Raw genomic sequence first — 12,614 nt, 5'->3', positions numbered from 1 at the left:
ACTGAGCCACGCAGGCGCCCTGTAAACTTTAGTTTTGATAGAACCTTGTTTGGACAAAGAACGGCGCGTAGCGGGTGGACAGCCCTGGCCAGGCGGATGGGAGGTCCCCAGGCGCGCTCGGTGCTCCTGTCCCCTACTTCACTGGAAGCAGAGGTGGGTGGGGAGGGCACAGTTCCGAGACGCTGTCTTGGATGCTCTGGCCCCCCTGGCCGGGCTCTCGGCAGCGAGGACCGTAGGGCCGCTGCGTGCTCGCCCTGACCTCGGAGAGCTCACTCTCTCATCGGGGGGCTTCTGAAGCTCTGAACCACGGGTGGGAGCGGGGTGGGCCCTCCTTGAACCTCAGTCCTGGCCAGGGAGCTGGGTGGGTGGCACCCAGGTTGGGGGGCAGGGGGAGGAGACGTGTCAGGTCTTGGAGGAGCAGGATAAGGAGAGAGGCCAGAACCCCGTTGAGAAAATGTCCTGGGGCTGCCGGGGTCCTCCCCCGCCGATTAAAGCCCCTCCTAAGGTGGGCGGCTGAGGCTGTGCTCCTCGGTCCCCTGAGGCCAGGGCTGAGGGAGCCCCAGGCCTTGTTGTCTGCCCACACCCCACACCCTTGCTGGTCCCCCAACTGCTTTCCCTGCTAGTGGTGTCCCCCCCAGCACCCCCAACAGGCACCCGACCACAGGGCCTGGGCACGGGCTACTCGTTGCCTCCCTGCTGACTGCCCTTCTGAGCACCTCCCCACTCAGCACCCTGCGCAGAGTGTGCCGTCCCGTCTCCCACAGTGCCTCGACCCCTCCCGACCTCCACGTGTCCAGGTGTCCCATGGCCTGGAGGGTGCCCTTGCCTCGGGATGCGCCAGGGGGCAGGGACGGGTGGAACCAGAGGCAGGGGAACTGTGGTCAGTGCACACTCTGGGGAAGGGGCCAGGCCTTGTGGCAGGCCGGGGTTCCCCATGTTGGAGTCCCCAGTGTCACCCCCCAGCAGCTCAAGGGGCTCAGGCTTGGCCTCAGCAGGGGTGGGGACTGGGACTGGGCTGCCCACGCGGCCGGGAGTAGAGAAGCCTGGGCGCGTGTGTACGTGAGACTCTGAGTTTCCTGGAAAATGTTACTATGCGTTCCAGCGCCCGTCACCGCGGGGCTGGTCACGCTGCGTGTGCATGGTTAGCGGACGGCCCTTGGCCTCCAGCATTGCCCATGCCCGGGTCCGGCTCCATCCCGGTGGGGTGGGCGCTCCTTGGCGGTGGGCCCCATGTCCCTTTCTGTACACCGGTGCCACCCCGGGAGGCTCGTGTGTGCTGGGCAAACAGCGTGAGATAAGTGTGTGTGTGCAGCCATTGTTCCCTGGCCGTGGGGGTGACAGAGGCCCCTCCTGCTGGCCAGCCTTGGGCAGCGGAACCCGCGGGCCGCACAAGTGTGTGATTGTCCGGCCTCATAGCCCGGCACAAACCCCCTGCCCTCGTCCTCGGTCTGCATGGCCGGGCCCTGAGCCGCACCCTTGGACCCAGGCCCGGCTGACGTGGTGCAGGGAACTCGGGCGGGCCTAGCACCAGCCCCTAACCCAGTGTGTAGGCTCTGGGGCCCTGCCCACCGTCTCCAGCTTCGGGGCTCAGTGGAGAGGGCGGGTGCCGGCCCCAGCAGCCTTGCCCTGACCTTGGCGTGGGATTGAGAGCCTACCTGAGGACTCTGGCTTCCAGAAAGCTCCTGCCCAAGCTTGGGGCCTGGCTCTCATCCCAGGCAGGGAGCCCCCAAGACCCTGGGTTTGCTGGACTCCGGTTTCCAGAGGATCCCGAGTGCACAGTGGTCGGCTAAGCCCTCTGGGCCCCACCTGTCAGTGTGACGTTCTTTGGGGACGGGTGGGTATGGCTTCACCCCCTAAGGCTTGGCCCCCCGATCCCTGTCACATCAAAGGACTGAAAGCCATGGCTTTGGGGTGTGTTAGGGATTTCCATGTGGGAGCCAGGCGGTGGCTTTGTGGCAGCTGTGCCCCTGTCTGGTGAGCTGCCACTACCTGTGGGAGTGGGGGGCCGGCGGCCGGAGGCGGGCTGGTGTGTGCGGCCCTAGATGCCCCACTGCTGGGCGCAGAGCGGGGCCGTCTAGACCCCTGGCATCGGGCAAGACTGAGGGGCTGGGGGCAGGGCGCCCCTCCTGTGGCTCCCCTGGGGGTCAGGCCCAGCCCCTAGGTGCCCGCTGCTTGGACAGATGGTGGAGGCCAGGAGACCCTGGGCCTAGAGGGGACCCGCAGACCAGGGCCTCAGGCCTGCAGTGAGAGTCATGTGTCTACCCTGGCTCCGCCTTCACCCCAAGATCCGGGGGCGGCTGGGGTTCCAGCAGGTCCCAGCAAGTGCTCCTCCTTCTTTCTCCCTCCAAGTGTCATTCTCGACACCTGGGTCACCCTGCTGCCCTCCCACGACTGAGCCTGCTTCGTCTGCACGCTCAGCCTCTTCCTGCCCTTGGACCTGGGTTTGGGGTGGCTGTTGCCCAGCCCTGGCCTCTGGTGGGGCAGCCTGAACACCGATGCCTGCGGCCCCACTGTGTGGCCATCAGGTGGACAGACGTCGTGTCTGGGTCTGCAGGAGGCAGTCGTGGAGGCCTCTGGGCCTGGAGGGCAGGTCAGGGAGTCCCTGGCAGGGGAAACCGTCGCCCGAGCTACTGGCTGGTGGCCGCAGGCCTGGTGGAACCGTGTTCCGGAACAGGGTGGTGAGTGCCCTGTGTGGCCTCTCCCAGGCTCCTGACTTTCCGTTCCTTTGCTGTGCCTGACCCTGGGCTGAGGCTCGGCTGGAGGAGCTCCAGGGCAGCTCGAGCCGGCGGTGCTGGGAGAGCAGGCTGGGGGCTGGACGGCCCTCCTCTTCCACCAGGGCCGGGCTCGGGGGGGCAGCGGGCGGGGGCACCCACGCCGGACCCCTTGATGTCTCCCACCTGTGGTCAGGGCTCCTCACAGTACCCAGCCCTCTGTTGGGGGACCCTGTGCAGCTCTCCCCATCGGTCACTGGCTCACTCCCCCGAGCGCCCGGGGCGTGAGCGCTCCCGGCAGCTGCGGCTTAACAGCTGTCCCTCAGCTGGGGGCCAGCCGGGAGCGGCCACGGTGGCGGGCCACCAGCCGCTGGTTGGCCCCCAGCGGCCCCCCGGCCTTGGCTCAGTGCCACCTGCCTCTCCGTGCCAGCGGATGTCGAGCGGAAAACAGATAAGGTTGGTGAGGCAGGATTCGGGGTTTGGGCCCGTGGCCGGCGGGGTGAGGAGCCACCCTAGCCGGGCCGGGGCGTGCTCTGCGCTGCCTCTGCCTCCCAGGTTGCGAGTGTGCGTTGCCACCGAGGCGGCCGGTGAGGGGCTCTGCAGGGTGGGGAGACCCAGGCCGCTGTCCGTGTGACCCCGGGAGCAGGTGGCCTGGTGCTGGTGGCCGCCAGGGCAGGGCCGGGGTGCACATGACCCCGTGGTGATGGAGCATAGGGGAGGGGAGCCCCCAGGGCGTGGTTCCGAGGGGCCTGGTTCTGGCTGCGTCCCGGCTGCGGCTGGGGCGTCCTCGCTGCGCACGGCGGGACAGGAAAGCGGTCCGGTGTCTCTCCTCACAGGGGCCTGAGTCCCACTATGGGGCTCCACCCCCACGACCCCTTCACCCCTCCCGATTCCATTCCCTTTGGGTAAGAGCTTCCACATATGAATCTGGGGGGTCGCAAGCAGGTGGTTCGTAACCGGCAGTATGGGGGGTGCTGGCAGGACCCCCGGAAGCATGAGTCAGTGGCAGATGCATCTCTGAGCTGGGAAGGCCCTGAGGAGCCTAGGAGGGCTTCCTGGAGGAGGTGGGCTAAAAGGGGGCAGCCAGATCCTCAAGGCCAGGGGCTGGGGCCAAGGTAGGGAGAGGCTCGCCAGACCTGGGAGTGTCTGTGCCGTGTGGGACACTGGTGAGAGGGCGGGGGCCAGGCCAGAGACGATCCTGGCCAGAGTGAGCTGGGAGAAATGGGTAAACCCAGGGGCTCTGCACAAAGGGGTGACACTCCGATTCAGGCACGGTGGGCTGCACTGGCCCGCTGAGGCCTCCAGATGGACGAGGAGTGGGCCGGTGCTCCCCTGGCCACAGCCGTTCTACGTGGCTGCTCAAGGAGAGCATGGAACTCTCTGTGGGGCCAGGTGGACCTCCGGGCCGGCCCCAGGGAGCCTCAGGGCCTGGACCTGCCGCCCGGGGGCCGTGCTGTCCTGCTGACAGCAGGGGGGTGTCGAGCAAGTACCCGTGACCGCTGGCTGCCCGTAAGGGGCGGCTGCCGTGGGCCCCACCACACATGGGACTGGACGGCCAAGGCCCCGGAAATGCCTGGTCGGGGGGAGGCCCCCGGGGGTCAGAGGCCCCAGACCCACCTGGCGTCAGGGGAGGTGCTGAGACAAGCAGCCACTCGTGCGGCCCCCTCCTGCTACAGCAGACCCGAGGCCAGGGGTTGGAGGAGCAGGCTGCTCCCCTGCTCAGGGATCCTGACCGTCCCCCGGCCCTGAGCACAGGTGGGGGTGACGAGGACGGTGCCGACTCACCCTCGGAGCCTTGTTTGGGGCATTGACACCTGCTGTGTGCGGGCGGTGGCCTCTGGGGCCTCGGACCCCAGGTGTAGGAGGAGCCGAGAGAGGCCCTGGGGGACGGTGGCTGGACGCAGGGCGGTGTGGGCCCCTCCCGGCCGCGCAGCGAGGCAGGACGGCCCTCCCTCTCCCTGCTCTCCGCCTTCTCCAGGCTCAGAGCCAGGTCCCAGGGACCCCACAATCCTCAGTTTAAGAACCATCTCTGGAAGCTTCCAGAGATATGGGAGCCACAGGCCTGGGAGGGAGCCTTCCCTGCCGGCAGGTGAGAGCACGTCCGGCAGCTCTAGCCGCTGTAACAGCTGCAGAAGCCCGCTTGGGTGCAAGAGTCCCGGTGAGTGGGCTTCGGCCGGCACCCATCCCCTGCGACCATCCCCGCCATGGCGACAGCCACCCCGGAGGGCTGCTCCCCTGTGCCCGGGGCCTCGTGCCCTCTGGGGCCTCGTGCGCATCACAGCACAGCCACCTGCCGCGGTCGCTGCACACGAGACGAGCACACGAGTCACGCCAGGTTGGTCTGCGAACCTGGCTCTGTGTCTCGAGGGACGTCGCTGGGGTTCAGCTCGTCCCCTTGTGCGGCCGGGCCTCCGTGCTGGCTCCCCCGGCTCGGGGAACGTCCCCCAATGACTGGAGCAGGCGGCTGGTGTCCTGCTGGCTTTTTGGGGACCCAGCCAACCCCCCGCCCCCCGCCCAGCACCCCCCACGCAGCCCTTTCCCCACTGCATGCCCTGCCCGGCGGGTCGGAGGGCCTCCTGTCTGGACCCCGCGTCTGTTGTCCGGGGCGGCAGTCGAGCTCCTCCGGTCCCCTCCATGCTGTCTCCCCTCTCCTGGGACTGCGGCTCTTCCTGCCGAGTCCCAGCCTCTGCATGACTGTTCCCCACACTGTTCCACCTTCCAGACTCAGGCTGGAGGAGAACCCAGGCTCCACTGCTCTCCTTGCCGGAGACGGAAGTCCTTGATGAGACGGAATTTAAATTAAAAAAACAAAACAAAACTGTACTGTGCAGAGTCATTTTTTTTATTGAGAGTCACTCAGTAAAATGTGGAAAGACGCAGAAAGGCCACAAGAAGATAGACACGCCCTTTGTCCAAATCCATGAACCTTGTCTGTGGGCCGTGCAACTGTCCTGGGGTTAGCCACGACACCAGCAGTGTCCACCTTCCGGGCCCTGGGGGCGCATCCCAGCGTGGGCAGGGCTCGCTCCTGCTGCGGTGTCCCTCCCCTGGCTGCTGGTGGTCCAGGCTTCCCGGGGCTCGCTGGTTTGTAGCCGCACGCCACCTCTGCCTCCGTTCACTGGCAACCCTTCCTCTCCCTGCAAACTAGCCCAGTTCAAGTTTCCCTTTCTCGTAAGGACGCAGTCGTATCAGATGAGGGGCGTGCCCTAAAGACCTCACCTGCAAGGACCCTATTCCCAAGTCAGGTCCCGTCTGAGGTCCTGGGGTCAGGACTTCCCCTGAGGAATGCGGGGGCACGACCAAGCACCAGACATAGGCTTTTGTGCTCAGTGACATGTCGCGGGGTCACGCTGCAGGAGCTCCTCTGCTCTTTGGAGACCGTTCTGGCGGCTGTGTGGAGCGGCTTTTTCATCTTCCGGGCACCGGGTGGGTGGGCCAGTCCTCCCAAGGCCTCTGGGCTTGCCCTCCGTTGCAGGCTGTTGTCACAGAAGGAGGAGCCCATTTCTGGAGGCCCTTTGGGCTGTTGCTGGGGGAAATGCAGGCCCCTGCCTTGCCCGAGAGGCGTCTGCGCTGTGGGTACCCCTGAGCTAGGCCTTTCTCCCCCAGGCCTCCTGAGCTGCTCACAGGCTGCCCTGTCCCGGGGCCACCCACGGTATGAGTCTCCCTCTCCCCCACCTCGTCCTGGAGATCGCCGAGATAAATGTGGGACCCCAGGCCCGGGCCTGGACGCCAGAGTCAGTCCCCAGCCCCCAGGGCCCCACAGCCTCCCTGGGGCCCTTGAAGTCTATAGGACAAGGGTGCCTGTGACCGCTAACCAGGGCAGCCTGCACTTCTCGCTGGGCTCTGCTGCCCGCGTGTCTGAGGCCGGTGTTCTCTGGGCTCCCCAGGATCTCCACCCCCAGCCCTGACCCCATGCCGGGTACATAGGCAGCCCCACGAGCCCCATCGCCGACGGCTGACCCCGTGCTGCATCGACAGGCCCCCACCAGGAACCTCACCTCTGGTGCGGACCCCGTGCTGCGTCCACAGGCAGGCAGGCCCCTACCAGCTGCCCCTTGAGAGCTTTCCGCTGACTTTCCCCCCAGCCCCTCTGTAATCTGTAATCAAAGGCCGCATCCGCTTCCGGGAGACCTGTGCACGTGGCCACTGGCAGACCCCCCCACCCTTGCTGTAGCCGGGCCACCATGGACCCTGGCCCCTGGTCCAGCTGTGGGCCCTGCTTCGTGGGGCCCTGTCCCCTCCTGGGAGTGGCCGTCCCTGGCTGGCTGCACTCCCTGGCCACGGCCTCTCCTTCTTCAGGGAGATGGGGCTGTCGGAAGCTCTCCCGGTGTGGCTCCCCAGCCTGTGGACGTGGCTGAGGCTGGCCGGGCCCCTCCTGGGAAGATAGCCTCCCTTTCCCTGGGGCGGGCCGTATGCGCTTGAGCGGCTCGGCTGACCGATGGGGAGCGGGGGGCTGTGCGGCAGGTGCAGACAGGTTCCATCTCCTCCCTCCCCCGGAGCCCAGTGGTCATTCTGGGCATGCCCCAGCCTCACCAGCCTTCGGACTCCTCATGCGTCCCCTGCCCCAGGGACCCACTGCCCGGACGGCCCCGGCTTTGCCAGGGTGGGCCCTGACGGTCCTCTGGGAATTGTGCTGAGCCCTGGGGCCTCTGGGTGGGGCCTGGGAACCCCTTCGAGGACTGGTGTTGCTGCTCCTCAGGCCGAGTCTCAGGAATTCCCTCGAGCCTCGGTCACCGTAGCCCAGTGGCCCAGGCTTGGAAGCCGGTGGCCCTCCGTGGGATAGGGACCAGGCAAGGAGGGTCCAGGGCCGTGACAGAGCAGGGGATCTCTGGCCTCCTGGGGCAGAGTCCCCATCGAGTGTGACTCTCAGAGCGATGGGTCCCTGGGCTGCGAGTGACCATCACTGTCCATTCAGCAGAGGGAGAAGGAGCCACTGTCCCACGGACAGACCGGGGACACACCTACCCTGCGTGCAGGCCGCAGACCTGTGTGTCCCTGTGGCCGTGGGGCCTGCAGGCGGCCAGAGTGGTGAAAGACGCCCCCGGGAGCCACAATGCACAAGGACAGAGGGCATCAGGTCACAGCGGGATCTCCTCCAACCCGGTTCCAGGGACGTGAGGCTGCTGGCCTGCCTGACCCCCGAGGGCGGGGGTCCCGACGGCGGGGGCCACGCACCGTCACACTCACGCTCGTGCACTCAGGCCTCGCCCTTCCCACGCCCCTGGGGCCCACACGCCTGCTTGATCTCGCGATCTCACCGATCTCGCGACCCCACGCCCCCCGCCCCCCCCGCAGGGCTGGAGCTGGCGCCACCTGCTGGTGGCCGCAGCACCCTCATGGGCCGCCCTCCTGCGGAAACTTCCAGTGGCCTGGCTCAGGGATCCGGCTGGACCCAGCTTGGTTCGGGGTGGGCGGAGGGGCTGCAGGGTGGCCCGGACACGCCTCGGGGGGCCTGGGGGCCAGGTCTCTGCACATCAGGCTGTTGGAACCCCTGGACCCAGAGCACAGCCCAGGTGGGCACATGGTGCCTGGGACCTCGGGGCCGGCAGGGCCTGGGCGTGGCTCGGGGGGCGGAGGCCAGTGTTTGCACCTGAGGGACTCAGAGCCCTCTCCTGCTGCAAATATTCAAGGTCCCAGACACTGGACAGCTGCTTCCCACCCCTGCTGCCCACAAGGACTGGGTGGCTTGATGACCCAGGAGGTAGGAGCAGTTTCCTGAAGATCAAAGGAAGGTCACCTAGCCTCCAGCCCCTGGGGGACCCGTGCCCAAGGACTCGGGTGGGGTCTTCCCCCGTATCTTTCTGCTGCGTTGGGTGCTATCCTGCCTCCTTGACACCCTCCCTGCCCCACCCCCACCCGGTTCTGCTTCCCCTTCACCTCCCAGGGGTGCCCTCCCCTGCCCCTGGGGCTTTGTTCCCCGCCTCCAGATCTGATGATGCCCCTTGGGAAATGTCCACAAGCTTTGGTGGCCCCCAGACCCACCGTCCTGTGCCCCAGGAGAGAGAGTCTGGGGGGCTGCCTTGTGTGCTGTCTGACCCCTTGGGGATCCGGGTTTCTGCAGAGTGCGGTGTGGTCTGGGGCCTGGCCCGAGACTCTGCATTGTTCGCTGAGTACCTGGCAAGTCTAGGGACATGGGGGTGGACTTGGAGGGGTAGAGCTGGTTTCTGCCTCCCCAGCCAGCCTTCCTGGCTTCGTGGGGGCTCCAGGTCATGATGCACAGGTTCCAAAATCTGAGGTACCCCCTTCTTCCCCTAAAGCACCCTGGTGGTCAGTCTCTGTGCTGTCAGAGCCGAGGCCAAGGTCAGTGGTCTTGGGGCATGTCAGCCCAATGTGGTGGGCCCCAGTCCCCAGGCCTGGGCACCCCGGCCCCAGGGGGAGGGCTCTCTCCACAAGGCTTTTCAGGATGGGACCCCCTGGCGCCCCCACTGCTGGGAACACTGGCAGCGGACCCTGCCTGGTCCAGCTCTGCCCCTGGTGGGACCTTGGCCTGTTTCCTCGCGCACCCCAGATGAGGACGAACCACGTCAGGGAAGCGGGTGACATTGGGCCATGCCCTTCAGGAGCCTGGTCCGCGCTGGTCCCCGCAGGCCCAGTCATCTCGGTGGTCACTGTGATTGGGGGTGCTGTTGGGGGCAGCAGCTGAGGGCCATGTCTGGCCTGAGGCCCCCAAACTCCCAGCCAGACAGGTACCCATTTCCCAGGTGGCCCCTTTCGGGGGCCCCAAAGTCACTGCCTGTTTCCTCATGGGCAGACCCCTCCACGGAGGCCCCCATGGGATGATGAGACCCTCGCCCATGGCCTGGTCCTCAGCAGCCCAGCTGTGGGCGTCCTGTGCCTCCCAGGACCCTGCTGTCCCCTGGCAGTGTGCAAGAGCCCCCCCAAGAGCCCTCGCTGACCTCAGGGTAGAGATGGAGATAGGAAGTGGCAACCCACACGGGCACAGGGACTGTCCTCTGCCATCAACAACCATGAGCTTTTATTAAGCACCAGCTGTATGCTGAGCCTGCAGCGGGGGAAGGCCCCAGAGCAAACAGTGGGTGGGCTCCGAAGAGGCCAGTGTCTGTGGCTCCAGACGCCCCAGAAACAGGCACCTCCAGCCCTGGGGCTCGGGCCCGGCTCCTCGTCCCCCCCCCACTTCCTCCCCAGCTTCCGGCTGTTTGGGGTCCCCCTAGGGCACCTGGCTGAGCTGCTGCAGGAGTTGGGGGCCCAGTGAATGTGGCCACTGCCCCCCCCCGCCCCCCGCCCATGCTGGACCTGGGAGAAGAGGACTCTGAGGGACCTTACCTGGGTCTGGAGAGGTGGGTCCCAGCGGACGGCGGCCTGGCCACTCTCCCCCGCCATGGCTGGGCAGGGCCCCGAGGGGTCTCCTGGGCCCTCGCTGGAGGGAGTGGTGGGCTGGGTGTGGCCAGGGTCCCCCCGCCTGGGGACAGACGCAGGACTGGGGACGGCCCTCCCAGGGCACCGCGTCACACCGCGTCCTGCCCTGTCTGGCGGCTGACATGGGGCTCCTGACGTGGTCGCAGCTCCCTGACCCCGCTCCCTCCCTCCCACCTCACCCAGCCTAGCCCTGCCCTGATTGCTGCCAAGCCTCACACTGGACCCCGTGCCCAGACCCAGCCCTGGGCCAGCCTAACCTCTCTCCAGGAAGCCCCCAACCCCCTGGGCTGACCCCCCAGTTCTGCAGACTCTTGTCCTATCTATGCCTGCAGCCACAGCTGGTTGGTTACACGGGGCTCAGGGGAGGCAGGTGGGTCTCCGCTGAGGCTGCGACCCCAGTGTGAGTGTGAGACACGCGGGCTGTGAGCCCCGGCCCCCTCTGGCTGCGTCTGGGATGCCCACGGCATGTCTGCCCTGGCCCAGAGGACAGCTCGGACTCCGGGGGAGGTGCGCAGAGTGGGGCTGGGGATGCCGCAACCTCGTCCACTCCCTGTGTCACTGCCCGGTTCTGGGGTCCAGACAAGGGGACGACTGCCCGTTTCCTCCGTGTCGGGGGAATGAGAAGCCGAGGAGCCGAGGTTCCTGGAGCCGAGGTTGGTTCCGGCCGATGCCAGGAGGAGGAAGGGTGTTGGCGCTGGACCCGTGCCCGCAACAGGACCTGGCCATAAACTGGGACAGGGTGGGGCCGTGCTGTGGACAACAGACCCCGGCCGGCTCTCGCCGCAGCCTGGCCCCCAGCTGTCAGCGCTTCCCAGGAACTGGCACCTTGTTTGTCCTTCGAAGGAGCGTGGTGGCTTTGCGGGTCTGAGCCCCGGCAGGCTCCTCGCTGGGTCCCTGGCAGGTGGGCCGGTGGGAGGCCAGGCTGTCCCTGAGCCCTGGACCTGGGGGCGGCAGACACAGAGCCCGCCCCTCCCACCAGCAGGGCCTAGTGACCAGGGAGGGAAACGGGGGCCCAGAGAAGACGCTGTGCGTGTCCAGTTCCCCCAAGCGGCTACTGGCTTGGCCCCGAGCAGGGAGCACTCAGTGCTCACCCTCTGAGTGGCCTGGCCTCGTCTCGGGTTGAGGAAGACGGCGGCCCATTGTGGCAGAATTGACCACTGTGATTTATTTCAGGTTTTGGAGGGACCCCTGGAGGGGCTGGGCCACAGAGCTGTCCCCAGCCCACAACCCCGTCTGGGCGTCCACATTCACCAGGTGATTCTGATAATATCGCCCCATGTGGGCAGTCATGGCCGCTCTCTAGCGAGGCCTGCGATTCCCTGAGGGCCCTGAGACCCTCTGGGGGCCTGTGAGCTCCGGACTCTCTTCACGACAAGACGGAGAAGTAATGTGCCTTATTCACCGGCTCACGTTGGTGCTAAAGCTGCCCTGGGGAGGGGGTCTCTTGGCTCCTTTGCAAGGACCAGGCTTGGCGCACCCCTTCCCCCCACGCGCGCCCGGGGCGGTGCAAAGTCCCGGGAACAACCACCTCATATCTCTCCACCCAGCCGTGACCCCGAGCTGAGGCCCACGGCCAGGCCGCCCCAGGCAGCGCTCTCCTGCGGCGGCCGTCGCGGCAGCCGCCCTGGCCCCTCGGGAGAACCCGGCCTCCGTGCCGTGGCTGCTCGGACCCGGGGTCCCGGCGGCCCTTCTCCCCGAAATGAACGAGGGGCCCCGTCGCTTCAAGGAGAACAGGGGCCGGCGTCGTGGCCATGGTGAGTCGGAGCGTCCGCGTCAGGCGTGTGGAGCCCCACGCGAGACGCGTTTTTAGGCAAGTCTCCCGTGGCCCAGCCCCAGGCTGCAGACAGGGGCCGGCCACACGTGGAGAGGCACCCACGGCTGCAAACACAGGCCCCCCGCCGTGGCCACGCCGGTCGGTCAGTACGGGGTGACTCCCGCCCCTGTCAAGCAGGCCAACGACGCGGCCTCAGGGCCCGAGCCCGCCACCCAGCGAGGCCACTCGCAGAGTCTTTGTTTCCAGTCGTTGTAAAATACACAGGACATAAAACGTACCGTCTTCCCTGTCTCTAAGCCCACGGCTCAGGGGCACGAAGCACATTCACACTGTTGTGCGGCCGTCCCCACCATCCGTCTCCAGAACTTTCCATCTTCCCAAACGGAGACTCTGTCCCTGTGAGACACCGACCCCCATCCCTCCCCTGGCCCCTGGCACCACCGTCCACTCTCTGTCCCTGCGAATCTGGAGACTCCAGGGACCCCATCTGGGTGGGATCCTGCAGTATTTGTCCCTCTGTGTCTGGCCTATTTCACTCCTCACCACGTCCCCCAAGTCCATCAGCTGTGGCAGGTGTCCGTGTGTCCCTCCGTGGGACCGAGGGACAGGCTGGTGGTGTGGATGGACCACGTGTACCCGCGCGTCCGTCGATGGACATGGGGGCTGCTCCCGTGGGTCAGCGGCTGTGAACGCGGGCGTGCAAGCGTCCACACGCATCCCTGCTTTCGGTTCTCTGGGGCAGCCCTCGGTGG

The sequence above is a fragment of the Mustela erminea genome, chromosome 9 (assembly GCF_009829155.1).
Source record: "Mustela erminea isolate mMusErm1 chromosome 9, mMusErm1.Pri, whole genome shotgun sequence".
NCBI classification, from domain to species: domain Eukaryota; kingdom Metazoa; phylum Chordata; class Mammalia; order Carnivora; family Mustelidae; genus Mustela; species Mustela erminea.
This window is presented reverse-complemented; position numbering follows the sequence as displayed.